This window comes from Talpa occidentalis, unplaced genomic scaffold (genome assembly GCF_014898055.3).
Source record: "Talpa occidentalis isolate TD23 unplaced genomic scaffold, MPIMG_talOcc4v2.1 talOcc4.11, whole genome shotgun sequence".
NCBI classification, from domain to species: Eukaryota; Metazoa; Chordata; class Mammalia; order Eulipotyphla; family Talpidae; genus Talpa; species Talpa occidentalis.
The window spans coordinates 28,522,566-28,536,022 of record NW_023601104.1 but is presented as its reverse complement, the minus strand read 5'-3'; the positions used below and the strand labels follow the sequence as shown (position 1 = coordinate 28,536,022).

Sequence of the window (13,457 nt, the reverse complement as noted above, 5' to 3'; positions counted from 1 at the left end):
AGAGCAGGATAGAGAGAGGCCAAGAATGGGTCTAGAAGGGCAATGCAGACACACAAATACCATTTTCAACTGTAACTCTGTCCCCTCTTCCCCTTCTCTAGAGAGCATACTTAATTACATTGAAATACTGGGATCTTGGGCCTCCCTGGTTGCGCAGGTGGTTGAGTGCAGCGCTGTGAAGCTGTCTGCAACCTGAGTAGTGCAGGTTCAATCCCTGCCGGCCGTGGAGATAACCACATGGCGCAGCAGACTTCTTCTGTCTTGCCCGCTGCTCCCCTCAGCAGTATATTTCAGTCAGTCTGCCTGTTCTGATCTCCGCTCTCTCTGGTGAATCCTCTTACCCTCCTGCACATCTGGCCTGTACTGTGGTTCTTGTATGCATGAATAAATAAATCTTTAAAAAAAAATACTGGGAACTTTCCTTAAGCCCTTTCTGCCATCCTGCCTTCAATCCTTGCTCAACATCTCCAAGGGCTGGGGGTGGGGGGGGCTCCCACAGTCAGGTGGTCATTCTTCTAGCAGAGCATTAGCATATTTTGCTGTAATTATTTGTTGGCAGGACTATCTCTGACAGGAAACCGTGTTTCCCTGGAGGGAAATGATTTATTCACGGTGCCTGGAATAGTCTCTGTCACAGAGTAGATGCTCCATAAATATTTGATGAGCTGAGCGGGATCCTCTAATTCTTTTGTGTGTCTCCCACACTATTCCATAGCCCAACCCCAAAGCTGCAGACAGGCTCAGAGGATGGATCTTAGCATGTTGGTGAGTGATGAATAACTTGAAATTTTAGACATTCTCTATGAGATAAGTCAAGTTCCTCATGGGCTCAGATTTTTAGAAATAAGCAAATGGCCCAATGAAGGTGGGAAGAAAAGTTGTGACTATCTATTTGTACAGATGCAAAGTGATTTCCTTACATTTGTTAGCAGCTTCAATGACTTAATTTTCTCCATGGCTTCTATGCCACATGAAGTGAACTTCTCTAACCTTTTGCTCAGCACTGAATGGATTTTGTCTTCACTAGTTAGGGAGACATTGATCATCCATTAAATAGAGTATATGTAATACAAAAGAGTGAAATGGAGTGAACCCAAAGCATACACATACAATAATGAGAACTCAGTGAAGAGGAGAAATCTCTTGAAACTATCAGACATTTCTCCCACTTAGCTGGTTTCTCAGACTCCTGCAAAAACCTTCAAAGTGTGTGGGGGAGAAAAGACACTCATCAATTTTCATATTCAGGCAAACTTTCAGCTGAAACAGATGCTTCTGTGAGTAGCCTTGAACCCAGTGTCATTTCCTGACTGGTCACTGTAGTGAGCATTCCATCAAGGATATTGCCCTCCAAATACTGTCCATGGCAGGGAGGCCCTACAGCCTTCATGTGCAATGGCCCAGAGAATTCTGGGGGAGGCCACAGAATTGGGATGGGTGCCACAAAACAGACTGTGATAATTCTGGTTACCAGTTCATGGGGCAAAATTAGTTCTCTGGAAAGAAGAGAAGGGATGTGCATTGGGAGGGTAACTATTACTCTCTGGAAAAATGCAGAATAACATCACCAAGATTACTGTGAAAATGCCCCTTTCAGGAATAGTACAAAGGGGCAAAGTAATGCAGCCAGAAGGTGACTCTTTGAGATGGACCCACGTTCAAGTCCTTTTCTGCCACTTACTAGCTTGGGGGGGGAGGGCTGAGAATTCTTAGGAGTGCATCAAAAAAAATTCCTGTTGGGCCTCCCCAGTGGTACAGTGGTTGAGCGCTAGGTTGCTAAGTTGCCCACAGCCTCTGCAGCCCCGGTTCAATACGCGGCCACTGGGAGAGGGTCCCACATGGCGCGCAGACCTCTCCTGCCACGCCCACTGCTCCCCTCAGCAGTGTACTTCGTAGGTCTGCCTGCTCTGCTCTTCGCTCTGGCTCTGGTGAATTCTCTCACCCTCCTGCACTTCTGACTGTACCCAGTGCATGTATAAATAAATAAATAAATAAATCTTAAAAAAAAAAATTCCTATTGATTTCTTTCTAGGGAGGCAGCAAAAAAGTGGAAGGGGCAGCATGGCTATGGAATCACACAGACTTGAGTTTGAATGTACGTTCTTTTACTTATTAGAATATAAGATACCATTTTCGCATGGGATTTTTAGTTGGGTACATGGCCACCAAGCTCAAAGCTCCATTTTCCAGCCCACCATAGAGCTGTACATAACACCTAAATAAATTCTGGGATTGTGAGTGGGAGTGAGTGTGCAATTTCCTGTAAGTGTGCACTTTACCAGGAAGTGAAGAAACATGTTGCCTGTCTCCATTTTGCCTTTTCCTATTGTCTGGAAAGCAAACTTTTTAATATATATTCCAGAGGTCTTTTATTTTTTTGTTTACACTTCTCATTCCTAAGGAATGGGCTCCAGCTGCCCCTTTCATTCAGTTCTCACAAAGTGTGCTGCTCTGGGTGGGGCAGGCTGGCGCTTAAGTTGATCCCAAATACCTTTCTCTTTGGCTTCCTTTCTTTTCTCATCATTTTCTCTTACCCATTTCAGAAGCTATCTCGGTTCTTAGAGTGCTTAAAATGCTCAATACGAATGTTAATTCTCTAGCAAAAAAGGTAAAATTGTCTGTTTACAACAGTGCCAGCTGCATGCTGGGTAACACTGAACATGTTTTGTTATGGTAAGATGTATGGGGCATTCCTTGATGTCTACACTATCACCTCTCTTGTAGATTCACATGTACGTGGCCAGAGGAACAACTCCATGTTTTCTAAAACGCCTAGAGAACGTATAGCAGATGCCTTCCTCTTCCTTTTGCATTGGTCATTTTGGTGATTTACTGGAAAATGGGGGTTCTGGCCAAAAGGCTGGAATGCAAACTTGGTGGGGCACCATCTTGGATCATGCAAGTGCCCCAGCTGACTGGCAGAAGCAAACACAATTCATCCCTGGATCAATGTAGTTTCTGTTCAGTCCTCAAAGAATCCCACACATAAAATTCCAAGGCACATATGTGCATAGTAAAAGACAAGATGCAGACTAAGAAAACAATATTTTCAAAACACTTATCTGACAAAGGACTTTGTCTTAGTTAATTCAGGCTGCTATAACAAAGTACTCTATTGGGTGGATCTGAAACAGTGGGAATTTATTTCTCACAGTTCCAGAGGCCATATATCCAAGATCAGGATGGCAGCAGGATGAGTTAGGTTCTGGTGATAGCTGTTTTCTTGTATCCTCACATGGCACAGAGACATAAGGGAGCTCTGTGGAAGCCTTTGTATAGGCTAATAATTCCACTCATGGATACTCCATTCTCATGACTTAATCACCTCCCAAAGGGCTTACCTCCTAATAATATCATTGGGGGTTAGGATGTCAACATATGAATGTGGGGGTTAGGATGTCAACATTCTGTCCATGAGTCCATAACAGAATTATATCCAGAATATGAACTGCTAAAATTCAATAGTACAATAACTCAAATTAAAAATGGATAAGAGATTTGAACAGATACTTTAATCACAGTAGATACCACAAATGGCTACATGAGCACGTGAAAATATGCTCAAAATCATTACAGAAATGCAAATTAAAACTACAATGAAATACCATTTCAGGGGGCATCCCTGGTGGCGCAAGGGGTTAAGACCCAACCTATGAAGCTCGCGGAAGCCACTGCAGCATGACTTCAATCCCCAGCCAGGGAGCTACCCACATGGCGCAACAGACCTCTCCTGACTTGCCCACTGCTACCCTCCGCACTGCAACCCTCCGCACTGCATTTTGGTCAATCTCCCTGTTCTATTCCCCACTCTGTCTCTGGTGAATCCTCTCACCCCTCACAACTCTGGCCTGTACCCCAGTTCTAATATGTATAAATAAAAATAAATATTAAAAAAAATACCGTTTCATACCCATTACAATGGCTATAATCAAATACAGACAGTAACAAATGTTGGCAAAGATGTGGAGAAATCAAAATCCTCAAATATTATTACTGGTAGGAAGCTACTTTGGAAACCCTTATGGCAATTTCCTAAAAACTTAAACATAAATTTACCAGGTGTCCCAGCAAAAAAGTTTCTGAGCCCAAGTTCCTATGTATGTGCCCATGCATGCATGTGCATGTGTGTTTGTGTGGGCTTCCAAACAAGCCAATAAACTTTCTAACACCAACAAGCAATTCTCGGATACAGGCACAGGTCTGAGAATCAATTAAATTCTGGCACTAACTTCCCAGAGATAGAAACGGATTCCATAGGTTAGGAGCTCAGTCTCCCTATACTATCCTCCACTTCAGACACCAGCCAAAAGCCCAGGCTATTACTTATGCTTCTGATCAACAAACTACAGATTAGAGGTTCTCATGACCGATTCTAAAATGTCAGGAGCCCCAAGTTATTACCTATGCTTTTAACCAAATGACTGTAAGTTAAAGGTTCCCATCACCACTTCCTCAGGCTTTATAAATTTGCTGGAGCAGCTCACAGAACTCAGAAAACTTGTTCACTCACTAGGTCATCTATTTATTACAAAAGAGACTAAGGTTACCAATCAACAACCAACTGAAGAGATACATAGGGCGAGGCTCTGAACAAAAGAGTTTCTGTGCTCATACAGCTCATTGGACAACACAATAAAAAATGTGAGAACAATTGATTATGTATGGAGTGAAGAGGACAACCTGAATCTACCTCAAACTGTGTACAAAAGCAATTCTGTGTGGAGGAAGCACTAAACAATAGAAGGCAAATCCCTACATGGGATCAAATTGCATGAAAACCATACATACATACATACACACACACACACAAAAGCTTCATGTAAAAACTGGTGATGAATGAGTAAGTTCTACAGTTTAGTTAACAGTATTTACCATTGTCAATTTCTAGGTTTCCATATTGTATAATGGTTATATAAGCTATCACCATTGGGGAGAGCTGAAGGAAGGGTTCATAGAACTTTATGTACTACTCTTGAAAATTCCTGTGTATAATTGCTTACAAATTAAAAGTGAAAAGAAAGCTATAAAATGTTTAAAATATAGAATATGTTTATGGGCCTCAGTTAGAAAACTTTCTTAGCCTAGACAAAAGATGCAGAAAACAAAGGAAAAGATTCATAAATGTGATTACATTAAAGTTAGGACATGCTTCATGAAATGAAACCATAAAGAGTATAGAAATACAAGAGAAGACATGTGCCACATATAATCACCAAAACATTACTATCCAGAATACAAACATAAATCATCAGGATAAAGAAAAACACCCAACAGAAAAATTGGCAAAATGTATGACATTTTCACAGAAAAAATCCACATAGCCCAGAAGTACATGAAAAACAAAAACCAAAACCCTCACCCACAATAGCTAGTAATCAGGGATATATTAAATAAAATCCCAAATGAAATATACCAAACATATCAGTGAAAATTAAGAAAAGACTGACAGTGTCAAGTATAGGCAAGAATGCAGAGCAACATAACTTGTGTGTCCTGAGGAAGAAGTATAAAATTGTTATGCTTGCACTATGGAATCCATTTGACAATAGCCACTAAAATTGGACATGCACTTACCATATAAGCCAGCAAATCCAATCTCAGGTATAGAGAAGTCCATTCATGTGTGTGCCAGGACTCATGAACAAGAATGTTCACAGCAGCATTGCTCACTACAGGCAAAAACTGAAAAGAAGACAAATGTCCATCAATAGATACATTATAGTATATTTATAAGATGGAATATTATACAGCAATCAAAACGAACAACCCCAAACTGTTTAAAACAAAGTGAAAAAAATCTCACAGAAGATAAATTTGAATGAAAGAAGTCAGATGCTAAAGAATATGTAGAGAATGACTTCATTCCTAGAACAGGGCAATTAAGCTATATTCCTTTTTTAAAAATTAATTTATTATTTTTTTTTTGAACTGGGGGGTAGGCCACAGGTGCAGGGGGTAAGAGGATTCACCAGAGACAGAGTGGGGAGCAGGACAGGCAGATCTACTGAGATATACTGCTGAGGGGAGCATAAGGTGAGACAGGAGAGTTCTGCTGCACCATATGGGTTAGCTCCCTGGCTGTGGATGGAACTCAGGCTGCAGCAGTGATAACACAGAGACTTAACCCCTAGACCACAGGGATGTCCAATTAAGCTATATTCTTTGGTGATGCAATCACTGGAGGTAAAACAAAGAGTAATAAAATGATTACTTCAAAGGCAGGAGAGTGATTATGGAAGTGAGGATGGGTGGGATATGCTTTTTATCAGAGAGGAACAGAGGTTTTCTAGGGTACTGGCAAATATTCTCAGTTAGACTTGGGCCATGTGCTCACTTTATAATTATTCACCAGCTTGTATATATGACTTTGCTGTATCTATATTTCCCAATGAAAGAGGAAAAAGGGTGGACGACATGGCACTCTACATTTCTCCCATCACAGCAAGTATCCCCAGATTATAATTGCTTGTTCAACCATCAGTTGATTTCAATGCATTGCAGGGTACACGAGACCAGGAGCCATCTCTAATGACTGTATCATTATGGCCTTGCTGAGCACTTAGTAGGTATTCAACAATTGCTCAGTGAATGAACAGTAACATGTTACTATATGAAGTTGTGAAATGGCATTTGATTCTATAGCCTAACTTCATCTTTTGTCCAGCAGGACTCAACCAGCAATGATGACATGCATGAGGGAGCTGTGACTACAGAGAAGCAGAGTACTGAGCAGAGGAGATGGATACCGGTGACGCTACTAGGCCTGATCTGAACAAGTTACATTAGACAACTCATGATGGAAAACTACCATTCAGATGGATAGCAATCTAATGACTAGACAACTCCACCAATTAGAAACTTCAGCATGCTGACTCTCAGTGGGATGATCTGTGGCAAGATCTGTCGGGGAAGTGTGCCTGCATGGAGCCAGCTCGTGTCTAGAGAGGTCCCTGTAAAAACTTTGAATAACAACAGCAGCCTTGGTGTTTGTTTACAATTTATGGTTCCCTGCATATGACCCAACATTAAATTGCTAAACCTAACTGCATAGTAGATGATAGCATCTTCTCTTTCCCCAAGGGGACAGAGAGATGAGGAGAGAGGATGAGGGTCAGAGAGTCTATTGTTGCAAAGGCAAATTGTGGTCTAGTGGTTATGGCAGAAAGACTGCATATCTGCCTCCCAGTCTCCGGGGCTTAGAATCTGGTCACTGACTAAGCCTGAGTCATATTAACCCAGCCATGGTCATGAGAAAACGTCCAAAGGCATTGGTATTCACACATGAAACGGTCTCCATTGTGTCATGGGGGTATGTACTTGGTGACCAGTCAGTTACTCAATAAGCAGGCATTGAGTGCCTACAGTGGGCAGGTGCTGTGCCAGGCACCAGGAATAGTGTTCAGCTTAGGAAGTTCATGTCACCTTTTCAGACTAGATTGGTACAGATATAGTTCAAGAAAAGTAGACCTGGTAGAATTGATCAGTAATCTCAAGATATTGGTTCTAGAGGAGTTTCCTTGAGGATGGGAAAAGAGTTAGTTTTAGGATCAAGGAAAAGTAGCATTAAATCACATTGCGAGATTTTCTGTGGCAAGTACCCGTACAGACTGGGGAATGTAATTGCTTACAACATAAAAGTTTGGAATACTGAACTATATATAAAGGAAGACACAGATGTTTGGGGAAAGACATCTGTGTCTTCCTTTATATATAGTTATATAAACTGGGAGTTACATCAGGAAGAACAGGTGTTCTTTTTAAAGAGCAGTACTCTGATACCACTCTTAGAGACAGAATGCTTGGCTATGAAAATACACCAGCACTGCCACATCCATGGACCCACAACATCTATGGAGTGCCCCCTACTGCCCAACCATACTTGGGTAGTAGGATACACTTACACTACAACACAGTGGGCTCCATGCTGGGAAACAGCTACATGAAATACTGTGTCCTTTTTTCTAGAGTTCATATGGACACATTTTTTACTTGATCCCTCCTGCTAAACATCATGTTTGGCAAGTGATCATGTAAACATGCCAGTGATCATGTAAAAAGTATGTCAGTTAATTTATAAATGTTGACACTGAGAGGTGACAGGCAAGTATGGAGCTATATTTCTGATCATTTATAGAGTCAACTTTCTTTAATTTAAACCTAGAATTCCCATTCTATGTAATGTTTTTTGAACAGTACATAAACGTGTTCATGTGAAATGCAGGTATTTCTGACTGTATATTTACTTAAGGAATTTTATGCATTCCGAACTCTCACTTGTTTCCTGTTGAATTTGAAAGTTTTAAGAAGTATAAAAAGAGCCAAACTATGTGTAGGAGCTTTGAAAAATCATGGAATAAATACTAATTATATTTTAAATGGAAGAGTAAAGAATGTAAGATAGATTTGAAAATCCGTAATAAAGAATATGAATAAGGAATTATAAAGAAAAATAATCCTCAGAATTGAGAACATTGAAATGTTATGGGGACCGATTTAAAAAAACAAAAAACCTCAGATGAGAATATTGAGCAATCGGTAACCAATGTGGAAAACTTTAATGCAGTATACTCATGTGATAGGGAGCCCTGCACTGGGGAGCATATTATGACTGCCTGCTAAAGACTTGGACTTTAGCCATGGCAGATTTGGAAGCTAGAGTGGGTATTGTCAGACCTGGGATTTTATACAAATCCTGGTAGCCCTGTGATATCTGATTTAGAGATGAGAGTGACTGGTGTCAGGGAGGCTAAGCTGGAGAAGACTGTAATTATCCAGGCAGACAGGATGAATCTGCACCAAAGGAAGGGCAGTGGGATGAACAGAAGAGCCAGTCTGAGAAGCATGTTGGGGACAGAGCCAACATTCCCTGGTGTCATTTGGGTAATGGAGGAGAGCCAGAGGACCATGATTCTGGGGAGAGTGAGTCCAGGGCAGTGGAGGTTACAAGCTGAGGAACAGGCCTGAGATGGATTCAATATCAGGCAAGTCAAAGGGATCACACAGGGAGGAAGTCTAGAGCAAGAAAGAGCACTTAAGGCAGAAAAGGGCCTCCCCGGTGGCACAGCGGGTTGGGCACTGAGCTGTAAAGCTGTCTGCAGCCTCTGCAGCATGGGTTCTATTCCCGGCTGGCCAGGGAGAAACCCACATGGCATAGCAGACCTCTCCTGCCTCGCCTGCTGCTCCCCTCAGCAGTGTCTTTGGTCCGTCTGCCTGTTCTACTCCCTGCTCGATTTCTGGTGAATTCTCTCACCCTCCCGCACCTCTGACTGTACCCCAGTTTTTTTTTTTTTATTTTTGAATGTTATCTGTTTATTTAGAACTTTCGGTGCTTAAAATTTCAAATAAAAATGATCTGTCCAACTGCTGTAGTTTTTAAAAGTTAAGTCATTTTTCCATTCTCTTCTAGGAAATACTACAGCACAAATTAACACAGTAACTAGTAGTGAAAACAGAATTACACATAAAACATAATTTAGAAAATATATACCTCTTTTAGGTCAATAAGTAAAACATAATTGTTGGTATATACCCCAGTTCTTGTATAAACTATCTTTAAAAAAAAAAGAGGGCAGAAAAGAAGACAGTAGAGGAGGCAGAGGTTAGTTAGCGTACGATATATTTCTTATATCTTAGCAATAACAATTGCTTTATGGAGGGCCTCTAGTGCCTTGGGCCTTTGCTTATATGCCCTCTTTTCTTTACCTGCTGTATGCATTACTAACTGTTCTGTGACCTTTCCCATTTTGCCCTGGTGTTAACTTTGAACTCCTGGCTCTGGCGGGGAAATGATCTCTGGGGTTCTGCCCCTTGGTGTACACACAGGCCAGGCTGGCAGTGATTCTTGACTCAAGGGATGGACAGGATGGAATGACCCCCTTGTTACTCAGCTTCTTTGAACAATTCAGCTCTGAAGAAAGAGCACCCTTCATGGGAACCCACTATTTCCAAAGTCTGCTACTTAGTCAACTGGGGGTTGTTTCCTGTAAGAGCCCTTACCTGAAATAGTGCCCTATAATGCTCGTTCAAACAAAAAACACTTTGGAAGACATTTCACACTGTGTTTGCAATGTAGCCTCAGAACTTAAGATTGAGCTCCTCATTTGAACAAAACAAGGATAAGGCTCAGGATCTAGTCAATAGAGAATAGTCTTGCTGGAGAGCATAATCCCCAGGGCTCAGTCTGTTGCTGAGGGCAGTGTTCACTATAAAAATCTGCATAAATGTTTACAAGTCTCTGCTTAGTGTCAGGTGCTAGACCCTGGGACGTGGGCCTGGCTGCCATTCTCTTTATGCCTGCTTCAAGGAGAGGAAAGGCGAGTTTTAGAGTTTGAAAGGGCAAATGTAGGCCATCTCAGATAAGCCCTAAGGAGATAGTTAGGAAGGCAAATCCATTACAGAAAATTAAAAGCAAAAAGAACACCATATGAAAGAAGTTTACTTGTCAACCTTTTCTAAAATCCTCAGTTTCACACCTTAAAAATAAGAACATCTCTAGGAACATTTAATAAATGAACATAAATAACCAAAACAAACAAACAAAGCTTAAATCAGAAGCTTCATTTCTCTTTGGGTTTGAGGAACAATCTATATATATATTGCAGTAAGGGAGAAGAATCAAAGATTAACATGAAAATTGCTACAGTGAATTAAGGAAATTTGTATTTTTAAAAATCTGCCTTAAATTCTTATTTAACATTGTATATTTTATATAATAGAATAAGACAGATTTTAATTGTCTGTTTTTTGCTGTTTTGATATTTTAAATATTCTTCTGCAAAAATAGAGTAGAATCTTTGGGTTATTTATCTAGGCATAAGGGAAATCTATCTGTGAGATTTCAAGATTAGATGTAGACACCATTATTTAGTTGGCAGAAATTTATCAAAATGACAGGAATAAGAAAATAAACAACTATAAAAGCACAATATAAAAATGATTATTATTTATATTGGTGAGAATTTGAAAACAAGTTAAATGTATAGCAATAGAGAACTGAACAAATGTATCATGGGTATAACTGTACCAAGTAATTCTACATTATTATTAAAAATGATGACAAAGTGTATGGGGGCTTAGGTGTGAAGTTGGGAATACCTATCTTATTACTTGCCCTTTTTTCCTTAGGGATTCTGGTCACCAGAAAATCACCAGGCAAATGGGTATAAAAATAATAGCTTTATTCTAATGAGAAAAATACCAATAACTTCCAACAAAGGGCACTCTCTTATCTGTTGGCCAAGAGAACAGTAATTGAAGCCAAAGTAGAACCTCCTCTGTTTCCCCTCCTCTGTTTCCACCCCTGGATAGAGATTTAAGAATTTAACTGGTTTGAATTTAACTGGACCCACAGAACTGACTCGGAGACCAATTCCCCAGTAGCTTCATGGACTACTGGCCTGTTTCATTTACTTAACTACTATGGAAGGGAGAGAAAAACAGAAGTAGGTGCTGGTCCTTGTGCTAGGTAGATTTACCACATAGAAATAGGAAGCCAAGGAGAAGTCACATGAGTCTGCCCACAAGAACTGATCTTTAATATTTTAACCATTTCCACTAGCAAAATATGGCACAATGTTGGCCTTCACCAGAATAGTTACTTTTATATGCTTGAGAAGAGTGGGTAAGTGTTGAGAAGAAAACAGAAGTTTTTGTTCCTTCCGACACTTCCCAAAGGGGAAGACAGTGAAAGTTCCCTACTGCATTTGCTGTGGTGGGAATATGGAAAAAAAATTTACTTTCTTTATACACACACACACACACACACACACACACACACACACACACACACATTACCCCTATATATTCCCATGAAAAAAATATTTACAATATGTAATCATTGTTATTTACAATCTCATATATAAAAATGTAACATATTTTTAAAAATGTTCTTTATTTCTATTTATACATATATCTACATTTAACCATTAGCAATCACTACTTGTGTACCACAAAAAATACAAACAAAAATACTAACATTAAGGGAACCTGAGTGAAGGGTATACTAAAACTCTCTGTACTATATATGTAATTCTTCTGTATTTCAAAATAAAGTACTTAAAAAGTACTATCCTTGCAAACACAACAATGGAGGAAACATTTGATGTCATGAATATCTTCACATAAACTAGGTTTACATATACTTCCAGTCCAATCAAGATGGAGTATCAAATAGTAATTTTACCTGCCAACCTGAAATAGTAAGCTGGATAAATATATGAAGTAATAATTTTTAATATTTGGCAAACAGGGAATGAAGGTCAGTGATCTCTGAGAGCTGTAAAACAAATGAGTCAAGTCCTATAGTCCTATAGCTCCCCCTGACTTACTGCACGGAGACAGGAGAAGGAGAACCTGAGTGGAGCCATGTGTTTGTGTGTGTGTGTGGTGGGGGTGCTGTTCCCTGAGCTGTGGAGATAAAGCTGAGAATTTGGGGAGGTCAACTGGCTAGAATTCACAGAGTATCAAAGAGGAGAAAGCTGCACGTAGAGAAAATCTCAAGGATCTGTAAAGCAGACAGCTGAGTACTGAACAGCATACCCATATGAATAAACTGCCCGAGGCAGGAAAAGAACCACCCTAAAGGATTAAAAGGAACAATCCTCAGAGGTCATAGAGAGCTGAAAATAGTGCCCATTTCCACAAGCCAGATTTAAAAACTCATAATTCACAGGGTAATGGGTAGAATACATAGGAAGGTTTTTCCTCAGTAGTGGGGAATAATTAACTCAAAGTGGGAGTCCTGCTCCAAACCCACCTACAAATCATAAAAGCAAGATCCAAAAGCATCAGCTGTTCCCAAATAAGTTAACCACATTCCAGAACAAAGCTCAAGAATATTTATAGGAATACAAAAATATCCAGTATGCAACAATGTCTGGCGACAAATAAAAAATAATCAGACATGCAAAGTAGAAAAATAAGACCCACATAGAGGAGATAAATGATCAGTTGACATAGACTGCTCCATGCTGACATAGATGTTAGAGTCAGCAGAGAAGGACATTAAAACAATTATTATAACAGTATTAGAGATATTCAAGAAGCTAAAAGAAAGACTGAACATGTTAGGTAGTAACATGAAAGATATAGAAAGATTCAAATCAATCTTCAAGAGATGAAAACTACAATGTCTGAGATTAGATGGAAGATAAGACACTGCAGAAGAAAGACTAGTGAGCTTGAAGACACAGCAGTAGAAATGATCCCCAACTATTCAATAGATTTTAGAGAGAAAAAAGAATGGGGAAAAATTAACAAAGCACAAGCTCTCTAAAGGGAAAGGGGAGGGAGCTGGGAAACAGAAAAAGTTCTTTGAAGAAATAATGGCCAAAATGTTCCAAATCTGATAAAAACATAAACCCACATAACCAAGAAGTACAACAAATTCTGAGCAAAAGAAACATGCAGAAAGCTACAGTAAGACACACCGTAACAAGATTACTCAAAAACAATGATAA

The 13,457-nt window shown here is 39.9% G+C and overlaps 1 long non-coding RNA gene across 2 annotated transcripts in view; it reads right to left on the bottom strand.

Annotated features, from left to right (window-relative positions):
- LOC119238700 (uncharacterized) overlaps positions 1 to 13,457 on the bottom strand; it is an 87,168-nt gene that overhangs the window by 57,354 nt on the left and 16,357 nt on the right. For both annotated transcript variants that reach the window (XR_005123633.2, XR_008549102.1), the window contains one exon: positions 5,575 to 5,682. This is a non-coding gene — a long non-coding RNA (uncharacterized LOC119238700). The remainder of the gene's footprint in view (positions 1 to 5,574; positions 5,683 to 13,457) is intronic.